The sequence below is a fragment of the Temnothorax longispinosus genome, unplaced genomic scaffold, assembly GCF_030848805.1.
Source record: "Temnothorax longispinosus isolate EJ_2023e unplaced genomic scaffold, Tlon_JGU_v1 HiC_scaffold_378, whole genome shotgun sequence".
NCBI lineage: Eukaryota > Metazoa > Arthropoda > Insecta > Hymenoptera > Formicidae > Temnothorax > Temnothorax longispinosus.
In genome coordinates, this window is record NW_027270207.1 from 1 (window position 1) to 10,906 (window position 10,906).

A 10,906-nucleotide genomic window follows, 5' to 3' on the forward strand; every position below is an offset into this window, starting at 1 on the left:
ACCGGTGTTAAAAATTATATGTCATGGCTTTGACAGATGATTCTCCAGATCGAGATCGGTAAAGATCTGAAAAAAGTTGCATCCGCAAAATTGATCTTGAACACCTTGAAATTTAAGGTCAAACTTTTTTATTGGCTTAAAAAATTCTGCTCATCAAGAGGAACAAAAGTCTTAAAGAGACCATAGGTCGCAAATAAACCCTTCAACCCAAAAGAAAATCTTAAAGTTGAAAAAATTGGGATATGTGATTTTGTCGCGAATATTGATAAAAGAAGTTCTGTCTTTCTCTATCGACAAACTGACAAATCAATTCATGCTTTTCTTTTCCCTCAGGAACAGAGAAAACTCATGTTCCGCTACCAACATAAGCAGTCTATGTAATATGTCTATGGTTTAAATCGATTTATCATTTATATCAATTATATTAATATATGTGGCGGCTGGCCCTGTCGCGCCTAAGGGCCTTGGCACATAGAAAAACTTAAGCAGTAAGCAAATCAGCCAATCACAGTCAAGAACTTAAGGCACGGCCTAAGCGGTAGCGAATCCATACTGTTGATTTCTTACTGCTTAAGTTTTACTGCTTAAGTTTTTCTATGTGCCAAGGCCCTTAGGCGCGATAGGGCCAGCCGCCACATATATTAATATAATTGATATAAATGATAAATCGATTTAAACCATAGACATATTAACATAGACGCTTATGTTGGTAGCGGAACATGAGTTTTCTCTGTTCCTGAGGGAAAAGAAAAGCATGAATTGATTTGTCAGTTTGTCGATAGAGAAAGACAGAACTTCTTTTATCAATATTCGCGACAAAATCACATATCCCAATTTTTTCAACTTTATGATTTTCTTTTGGGTTGAAGGGTTTATTTGCGACCTATGGTCTCTTTAAGACTTTTGTTCCTCTTGATGAGCAGAATTTTTTAAGCCATAAAAAAGTTTGACCTTAAATTTCAAGGTCAAGATCAATTTGCGGATGCAACTTTTTTCAGATCTTTACCGATCTCGATCTGGAGAATCATCTGTCAAGCCATGACATATAATTTTTTACCACCCGGTACTCGTACGGAAAAGACACCTTTTCGCGTCAATAATTCGAAATCTTGGTCGGATAACGCGGAAAATTTTGAACGTATAATTTTTAACTTATCCTTATCGAGGAAGGATACTAATTTTTCGAGACTCGTGCTAAGAAATTTGTACGAGTCGATGAATCTTTATTTAATGCAATTTTGGTTGTCTTTATCTTCAGTGCTTTTAACGTTCTTCGTAAACGAAATGTATTTTTCCTTCGTGATTGGGTGTAAGTCTACATGTCTTTCGTACGCGGTGGCAATTTCTTTTATAATAAAATGAGAATCATAACCCGATAAATTATGAAATACTATGGGAATGAAGTGAGAATTTTTATAATTTAAGTTACAATTAGAATGCACGGGACCTCGATAATTGCCGGTCAAGTGACAGTGATCGCGTACTCGCACGTCGTCTGGCTCGAACGGTTTTTCGCACACGTGATAGTGCGTTGCGCTGTTAAACTTTTTCCACTCGTCTCGCGTGAAATCCACCATGGGTATATTATCGGACAAGATGTTCTTTACGTCGTGTGCTAAACGTCTTAGTTCCTCGGTGAACCACGCGACGCAATCCTTATCGCGACGAAATCGATACGCGGATAACGAGTCGTCGTACGAGCACCGCACGTAATATCCTATACTAAATACCCGATGATGTTGAGACCTGAACGTGGACGTTGTCGGATCCGCATCCGTCTTCTCGAGGGTACATTCCAGGTCGGCGTACACGACATATGGAAGTCGTTCCTTCCTGCTGTGATTCTTGAAACTCAGCCACTTGTCGTCCTCGCTCGGTAGTCGAATGGCACAGTTGTTTATCTCTCGGCAGTCTACACCGTGGGCTTCCAATTTCTCGCTCGAATGAAAATAATGTAAACATCTGCAAAAAGAAAAACACAATTTTGTAAATTTTTATATAACAATACAATATTTTATAACTTTATTAAAAGGAGTATAGGTACTCACCGATCGCAAAAGTATTTCCGACCATGGTGCATGCTCAATTGCGAGCTCACAAGGCGGGATAGATTTTTTATCCACGCGAAATGTCCCACGTCGTCTCGCGGATCCTGCACGTACAGCAGATTTACATGCTTTTCTCTCCTCAGGTCGGTGAGCCGTATCAAGAGAACGGTTGGCGTTTCCTCTCCCTCGATGGTATACACATTGATGGATATATTGTTGTGATTTTCAAAATTTTTAATCTGTTTCAAAGTCATTGGAAACTTAATGTCTTGTAAATTTAATATATTTTTGTAATCAGGGTACGAGGATTCCCGATTATTATTGACCTTGACAGGACCTACAGCGCAGCGACCACTGACCACGCGAAGCACGCATTGTCCATAGATTGCACGTTGATCACAGCTTTTTTCAATTTAATTTTTTTCGGTAAATTGATGTAACATCCCGCGCGCAAAGGATTGTACTTGTTCACGTTCACTGTCAAATTGAGTATACGCGATAAAGCCCATCCGCTATCGCGTTCCTGGAAATCCTCGAGTTTCGCTAATGTGGGCTCGATAACGTGTAGCTTGTACCACTCGCGCAGATCGGACCGTTCGGACGAACAAAAGAGTTCACAGTTACTCGTGCTGAAACTTTTATTGTCACGTTTGTCACCCGTCACAAACTCGCCGTTGAACACGGTGTTTATCTTTACACTTGCGTGTGTTTGCATGACGTTTTGCACGCGATCGAGCACGATGACTTCGGCATCTTCGAGAAATTTTCGCGGTTCGATGTAATTGATATTTATCACTGCACCGGTCAATACACACCATTCGAACGCAGCATCAATCTCTCGCCACACGAGTCTTTCCGCGTTTTCGTTACCACTACTACTACTGCCCGCCGCATGCTCACCACCACCACCACCACCACCGATATGTATGAACCGTCTCTGTAATAGAGTCTTCGCACCATCGAGTCGCGCGATTCTTGCCACTAAAGATGATCTGTTTCCGACAGTCTGAGAGCCGTCTGAGAGCCGCGGACGTTTGGAACGACAGTCTTCTTTGAGCTGCTCAATAAACTTCTCGCATCACTGTTCCCATGCAAGATATTCGCTCAAGGTAGCGATTTGGTTGGATCCTTCCACCAGGTCGCGTTCCGTTTTATCGAGATGTTCCATGTTTTTGTTTTTTAATATTGTCTTTTTTAAATAACGTCACATTCTTCGATGGAGCACTTGCACGTGATTCGATCGCACGCTGAACAATATCGTTTGCCACTTTGAATGCGATAGTGGTCAGATATAAAAAAATGAGGCAAGAAGTAAGGGACATTATGCTCCCAATTATCACGATCATCAAAGTCACGTTCATAGGTTTTTTGAAGCATCAATAGATGATTAGGATTATTGAGATGGTAAGGGTACATATACAAACGTATCGAATTGTTCATCACCACCAATTCGACGTATTTCCCAATACCTGTATGAATCTTAATGTATGTTGCTTCACAATCATAGAGCTGTTCACAAAATTTAGACGCCCAATAGCGATAGTCAACAATAGGCACAACGTCAGTACAGCGAGCTACACGTGATTCTTCCTCGCTAACGCACTCGTCCCGCAGCCGTCGATATACTTTTCGCCTCACGTTAGAATCCCAGTCATAAGGAGAAGAGGTATTGATAACGACTCTTTGTCTAGCGAAGCGTTGACCGGTTCCGCGCATATCGAGTTCGCGATCGCGAAGAAACTGTACCGGCGATATTCGTCGCACATCCCTCAATTTCACTCCTTGATCTTCTTCACGCAAACCATTGATGATATCTGTTGTAATACATTCCATTTGTATATCATCCCAAGATTTTGGAGGCTCCACAGATTTCTCTTCAATTATCCACACCATGTTGCGCACGTAATGTCCCACTCGCGATAATGTTTTTTATTACTTCATGCAAATTGGGCACATGTTGCATGGATATATTTGAAACAATGGAGTATTACGACAATCTGTGCAAAATTGAATGGTCATTACGTCGTACGGCTCGGTTACATGCTCTCGACGTTCACGTATGTGCTCACCAGTGTCTGGTGAAGCGATCATGCACGAATAACACAGGTTATCTGAACCATATTCAAAATAAAAATAAATTGCGCAACACTTCGTACGTCCATCCAGCGCTAAAAATTCGGGACGCGACACTATTTTTTTCATAACTTCTCTACGGTTATCGTCTTCTTCGCTGTTGTAATCGCTGTCCGGTGACAAAGGACGATCTTCGTCGGATGAATTTACATCCATCACTGCCTCGAAATTATTGTTTTAAAAGCCGCAATAATGTTTTTTTTATCGTGTACAAATCGGGCACATATTACGTGGAAATATCATATACAATGATTCGCGACATCTTGAACAATACCGGCCATGCGTCGTTCCGCGTCTCTCAACAAAGTGTTTTAGGCGAGCGTACATGCCGAAATTAAGGTCCCATAGAGTAACCATGCATGGAGCACATAGTGCAAGTGCACCACCCGTTGAATAATAAAAATAAATTACACAGTGTCTCACACGTAGATTTAGTTCGACGATTTCCCAACGCAGCACTATTCTATCGATGACTTCTTCATGATTGTCGTCTTCGTCACTAAAATAGTCGCTGTCGTCCGTTAACTCGCGATCCATATCTGAATTATTGTCATCTCGCTATACTTTTTTCCAATCGATGTACCGACGCGTAGACTTTCAAATCACAGACTGCGATTTTGACTTGCTTCATTGTTCGAGAAGTCGAACATGGGCCGCGCGCGCCTGACAAATGCGCGCCCGGCCAACACGCGTTTATCAGATTGCGCGGCTCGCCGCGGCGCGTCGCCGGCTCACGTACAATTACTCGCGTTTAAAGTACGTTCGAGTAGCAATTTAAGGCGAAGCCGCGCACAGACCAGCATCGAATCCTACCGCTATACTCGGCGATCTAGCCTTGAGGAAGCGTTGAGAGACTCGAAATTATAAATCTTTTGTCGCGTCGAGTGAGATCTCATCTCCTCCGCGCAGAAATTATCGAGCGTCGAGAGACTTCTCCTCCGCTCATTGCACTCTCGTGGAGCCACCGTGGAGACCGTGGCCCCTTCCAAGTCGGACGCCTCCTCCGGGCCCGGAACAGTAGAAGTGGAGGCACGGAGTGGCCCCACTCCAACAGCGACCCGAAGGAAGAGGTGCCGAACCAGGACGCGGAGCCAGAGACGGAAGAAGCGCCTCTCCCACCAGCCGCTACCTCAGGAGCGGCACACGAAGGAGGCGGAGCCCGCTAAACCGGTGCCGCAGGAGCGGCCCCAAGAGCCACCGGCCCGTGTGCAATCTCGTCTGGCCAACCAGCCAGAGCCGCAGGAGCGGCAGCCAACGAGACGGGCATTGGACAAGGGACAGGCGATACGTCCGTGGAAGCTCATTCCACTGGAGCTCCCAGAGGTGCGCCGCACCAGGCCAGCCGGACTGACGCTCCCGAAGCGGGATTGCCGCATTTCTCGGCCACCGGCTCTCCACCTGATCCGCGTCAAGGAGACGCGAACCACTGCATGTCAAACGGTGCTCAGCCGAGCATTTCTGGCTCCTCCATCGCCTGCGGACCCACCGGATCAACCGACGGACAAGCCACCGCGCACCCCGGGCTCTAAAATCGACCTTAACAATAACTCGGTCCCCTCTGAGCCCCTTGCAAAGAAGGCCATCCGCCAAATGAACTTTTAACCGTGCAGTAGCACTTACATTTTTTGATTAGGCGCCTACAAGGCGCCGCCTAAGACAACGCAAACACAATGTACATGATTTAGACAGAATATATTGTTATTTGTTACCAAATCTTGTCTCGCTGACTCACCGCCACTGTCCTGATCCCTATTGCGACCCCACGATATCGAACATCATTCTTTCTTTATACTTTTTCTATTGCCTTTTCCTCTCGTTCCAACTAGAGCATCGCGTATCGTTTCTTCTGTTTTAGTGCATGGTGTGCATACACTGCAGAGAAACAATATCACCCATAGAAATTGAGTCGCATTGCTGTCTAGTGTTTATAAAATCTAGCAGCCTGTCATCGGCGCTCGTCTTTGTAACCCGCGACGGTTAAGTCATAAAATTTTTGGTCGAGTACGTACGTCGCGCGACCATCGATGCTCGCATCCGCAGTGCGAGATGATATTCGTTTATAAATTCTGTCATCGACGTTCGTCGATACCCATATAAATTGAGTCGCGTTGCCGCGCTTATCCCGTCTAGTGTTTATAAAATCTAGCAGCCTGTCATCGGTGCTCGCCTTTGTAACGCGCGACGCCATAGCCGAATGGCGCCGTGAAACACCGATAAGCGACTCTTCCTATACAGAAAAATAAAGAGGAAAGACCGCGACGGTTAAGTCATAAAATTTTTGGTCGAGTACCTACGTCGCGCGACCATCGATGCTCGGCCATCCGCAGTGCGAGATGATATTCGTTTATAAATTCTGTCATTGACGTTCGTCGATACCCATAGAAATTGAGTCGCGTTGCCGCGCTTATGCCGTCTAGTGTTTATAAAATCTAGCTGCATTCATCGGCGCTCGCCTTTGTAACGCGCGACGCCATAGCCGAATGGCGCCGCGAAACACCGATAAGCGGCACTTCCTACGAAGAAAAGTGAAAAAGACCGCGGTGTCACGCTAGTCGCAGGTCGTAAATTATAGCCGCCTGCCATAGGCGCTCGCTCGCATTTGAAGAGTGTGAAATGACATCTGTTTATAAATACTATCGGCCGAACATTGACGCGAGGCGGCATTTGTTTATCGAACATGTCCCGACGCGCTCGCCTGATCCACACCCTCCCCCCTTCCCCCCCCCTCCCCCCAACCCTATGCTAGGAACGCAGACCACCCCTTACCTCCCCCCCCTCCCCCACCTCCCCACCATATAGTGGGAACGCAGACCACCCCCCCCGCCGCACCTCCTCGGAGGACGGCGGCACTAGAGTCCCCCCCCCGCCCGGCAGACCCCGCGGCCGCGAGTCCTTCCCCCTCGCCCCTCACCCCCCCTGAGATCCCTAATATAGAATTCTCTCACTCTTCCTACTATCCGGTTTGGTGTTATCGTGATTGACTGCATTCAGTAAAACATTTAATTTGCAACTGTTAAAAGTTTTCTTTGCTAAGATAAAATTATTTCTTTAAATCTAAAAGTATAATCTAATCTTAGCGAAGAAAACTTCCAAAACAGATGCAAAATAAACGTTCTCCTGAACGTGACCATTTTTATTATCTGAAATGTACATAAATTATTTGTAAAATATGTCAAAAAGGTGAAAAAGAAAACAATTGGATATTACGCTATAGATATATAATTGCATCTTAAAAATTGCACAAAAACAAATTCTTATTCAATATACGTAAGTAAATACTATTGATACGCTATACTATTGTATCACAAAACAGTATCACAAAAAATAGTCTTTGCGGTGTTCTTCACAGTCTTTATTAATAGTCTTATAAGCTATAAATACACAAAACAAAAAGAAACTTTACTTTTTAGGAAATATTCCTACACTGGCCTAGTTGATACCGATCTCTTGATATGCGTATCAAATAGTATATTTTAACTGATCAGCCAATAATCAAAGTAAATCACTAGTTATTTACTATTTAATACGCGGTGTAAATTAGGCCACTATTTATAGATATAATTGCATCTTAAAAATTGCATTTTTAACGAAAACATTCTTCTTATCGATACTTAAATCAATATATACTTATCATCACAAAATAGTATCGCAAAGAAGTCTTATAGTATAATGAACCGTAAATTATTGGAAAAACAAAAACGAACTTTATTCTGTTGAAAATATTCTTTTATACTACTCATTAATTGGAGGGGTTAAAGCCATAGTGGTGTAAGTCAAAATTTTTAAAATATTGACTCATGTGCATAGATGCAATCTATACAATATATAAATTGCATCTATGCACACAAGTAAATATTTAAAAAAATTTGACTTAAACCACTGGCTTTTACTCCTCCAATTATTATTTCATTATTAAAAAAATATATATAAAGCAGAAAAATATATTAATTAACTTTTCGCTGATTACTTGTATGTAACCATCGTGATATTTTCTTTTCCATTTTTGATAAATTGCTCTGAGGAAAAGCATTCGAAACAGCACCTAAAATAAAAAATAAAACAAAAAAGTTTACGCAATGTTTAAAACAATAAATATAATTTACGAATAAATATTACGCAAATTTAATTTTAACTTACAACTGATTGCCTCGTGAAGTTTTGTATTTTCGAATTTAAGTTTGTCACCTGACCCTGAATAATTCATCATTCGAGCCAAAGAATTTGACATTATTTTTGGTAATAAACGGCCAACAGCTGTATATTTATCGGTTTGCGAATCAATCTTCATCAATTTTACAAAATAATCCACCTGAAAAAAAAAAAGAAAATTTAAGTTTATATGTATAACTAATTAATAAAATTTCTCTTCATTACGAGGTGCGTCCACTTGATGCTACAAATGTTTCGAAGCACTTGATTGACCAATCAGAATAAAGAATTTTACAAATTGGCCAATCAAAGAATGCTTTGAAGCATTTGTAGCGTCAAGTGAATTTCATACATGATCAACGATCGACAAGCGTAGAAAAATTTAATTTAAATATAACGCCCAGAGAAATTTATTTTATCAAGAGACACGGTAATGTCTCGCGCCAAGTACACGCGGAGCGAGACCGACCGTGACTCTTTTACGCGACGCGACGGGTTGCGAGTACTCGAGATGTTGAGATCTCGATAACGAGTGAACGGATCAAGTTCTAAGTAGGCTTGATCGATAGCTTGGGGTCCAATTAGGGGGGGGTTTCTCTTATAATATTCCGCTCCGTGCCCTACGAGCGGAGATATTGCGACGCAAAGTCCAAATGTGAAAATTTTTTATTAAGATACTTCTTCTTCTACTTCTAACGCCGACGTTTTATATGATGACGTCATAATCAGAAACGTTACTTTCACTTTTTCGACACTGGCGGCTAGTGGCGTTAGTATCGCAGTGCAGTGCAGTGCAGACAGTGCGTTCGTTTAGAGCGCTGTCCTGTCAGTCAGTTCATCTGATCAGTTAACCTATCTCGATCGATCGAGAGACACGGTAGTACGCGCGGAGCGAGACCGACCGTGTGACTCTTTATTACGCGTCGCGAGGTAAGGTGCGACAACGCGCGCATACGCGCGTACGCGAAACGGCAGTAACACCGTAATCTTGCCGGCGATATACTGAGATGAATTGCTTCGTGCTTATCTGGAGATTTCGTATCCCTACATCGTGTTACCATCGCTGCCGGAAAAGAAGGTTCTCTACGCTTGGCAGAAAGTGACGACTGACACGTTCGATCCCGACTTCGTTGATCGCAGAAGAGCTGAACTCGAGGTACGTTTCCGATTTGCAATTATAAAAATATCGTGCGATGAATGTTGTACCCAATTATAACTTCAAATGAAGTTGTGCACGTTGCTGAAAGATATATATATATCTTGATATATAGGCTACGGTCAACGTGATACAAATGCTCTGGAGCGTTCTTCTTCTCCTTCTTTCTTCATTGAAAGAAAAGAGAAGAGGAATGCTTCGAAGCATTTGTAGTGTCATGTTGACCGTAGCCTATCATATTAATACATTATTTTATTTTTAGACGTAGCTGTTGATGAAAGAGAATTAGATAGTGACTTAATTTTGGGAGATATAGGTCAAGGATTGCCATTTAAAGCTGGTACGTTTGATGGGGCTGTCAGTATTTCTGCGCTTGTGGTTGTGCTATGCAAGCAAAACTTTGCACAATCCTACAAAACGTTTATATCGTTTCTTATCAACGTTGTATGCATGTCTGTCAAGAAGCGCAAGAGCAGTGTTACAATTCTATCCAGAGAACGGTGAACAGGTTGTTGAATTAATCACGGCACAAGTCAAAGCTGGCTTTTATGGCGGTGTAGTTGTCGATTTTCTGAATAGCGCAAAAGCAAAGAAAATGGTCTTGGTTTTAATGACCGGAGCTGCTCCGCTTCCAAAGGCACTAGGCGTAGAGAACGAAGATAGACAAACCGTCGCTAATTCAAGAAGGTTTGATCCTCTCGTTGTCCGTTATATCTATTATTTTATAATTTGCAATTATTTTAAATATTTCTCTATTTCACCTTCCAAAAATTGTGATAATTTTTTTGTACATAGGGAATACATAAAGAAAGCCAAGGGTAAATCATTGAAGAAAAGTAGGGACTGGATTTTAGAGAAGAAAGAAAGGCGGCGCCGGCAAGGAAAAGAAGTTAGAGATGACTCCAAATATACTGGACGAAAGAGACCCTGGAGATTCTAATTGTAAGATATACTTCGTTAATATATAATATAAAAAACACTATTTTAATAATTTTTTTTATATTATAAATAAAAAAATTGATAAAATTGATCTAATTAATTTTTGTCTGTTTCTACAAAATCAATCTACTACTTAAAAATAATATATGCATAAAATATTTTCTTTAGTAACGAAAAATTTTTTTGTTAAAGAATATCAAACATGAAATTTTAATAATCGTCGGAATATTTTCCTTTAAAAAGGATATTAGGAGTCCTTTATAATGTTAATATTACGGTAATAATAAACAATATTAATAAGAAATCAAAGAATGAGTTCAATATTTTATATTTTATTTTATATTCTTTACGTAAACATAAATTGTGAAATACTCTGTTGTACTCCAGTAGGTAATACTTTTTCTAATTCTTCATGATCCAACCACTGGTATTTTACGTTATTGTTGATATCTCCATCCATATGTTTGGCTAAGAAATAAAA

The 10,906-nt window shown here is 41.5% G+C and overlaps 2 pseudogenes; one reads left to right on the forward strand and one right to left on the reverse strand.

Annotated features, from left to right (window-relative positions):
- Positions 1-1,484: 1,484 nt before the first annotated feature.
- Positions 1,485-3,616, reverse strand: LOC139824441 (uncharacterized; annotated as a pseudogene).
- A 411-nt stretch (positions 3,617-4,027) lies between these two features.
- LOC139824440 (18S rRNA (guanine-N(7))-methyltransferase-like) lies at positions 4,028-10,426 on the forward strand (annotated as a pseudogene).
- The last annotated feature ends 480 nt before the right edge of the window (positions 10,427-10,906 follow it).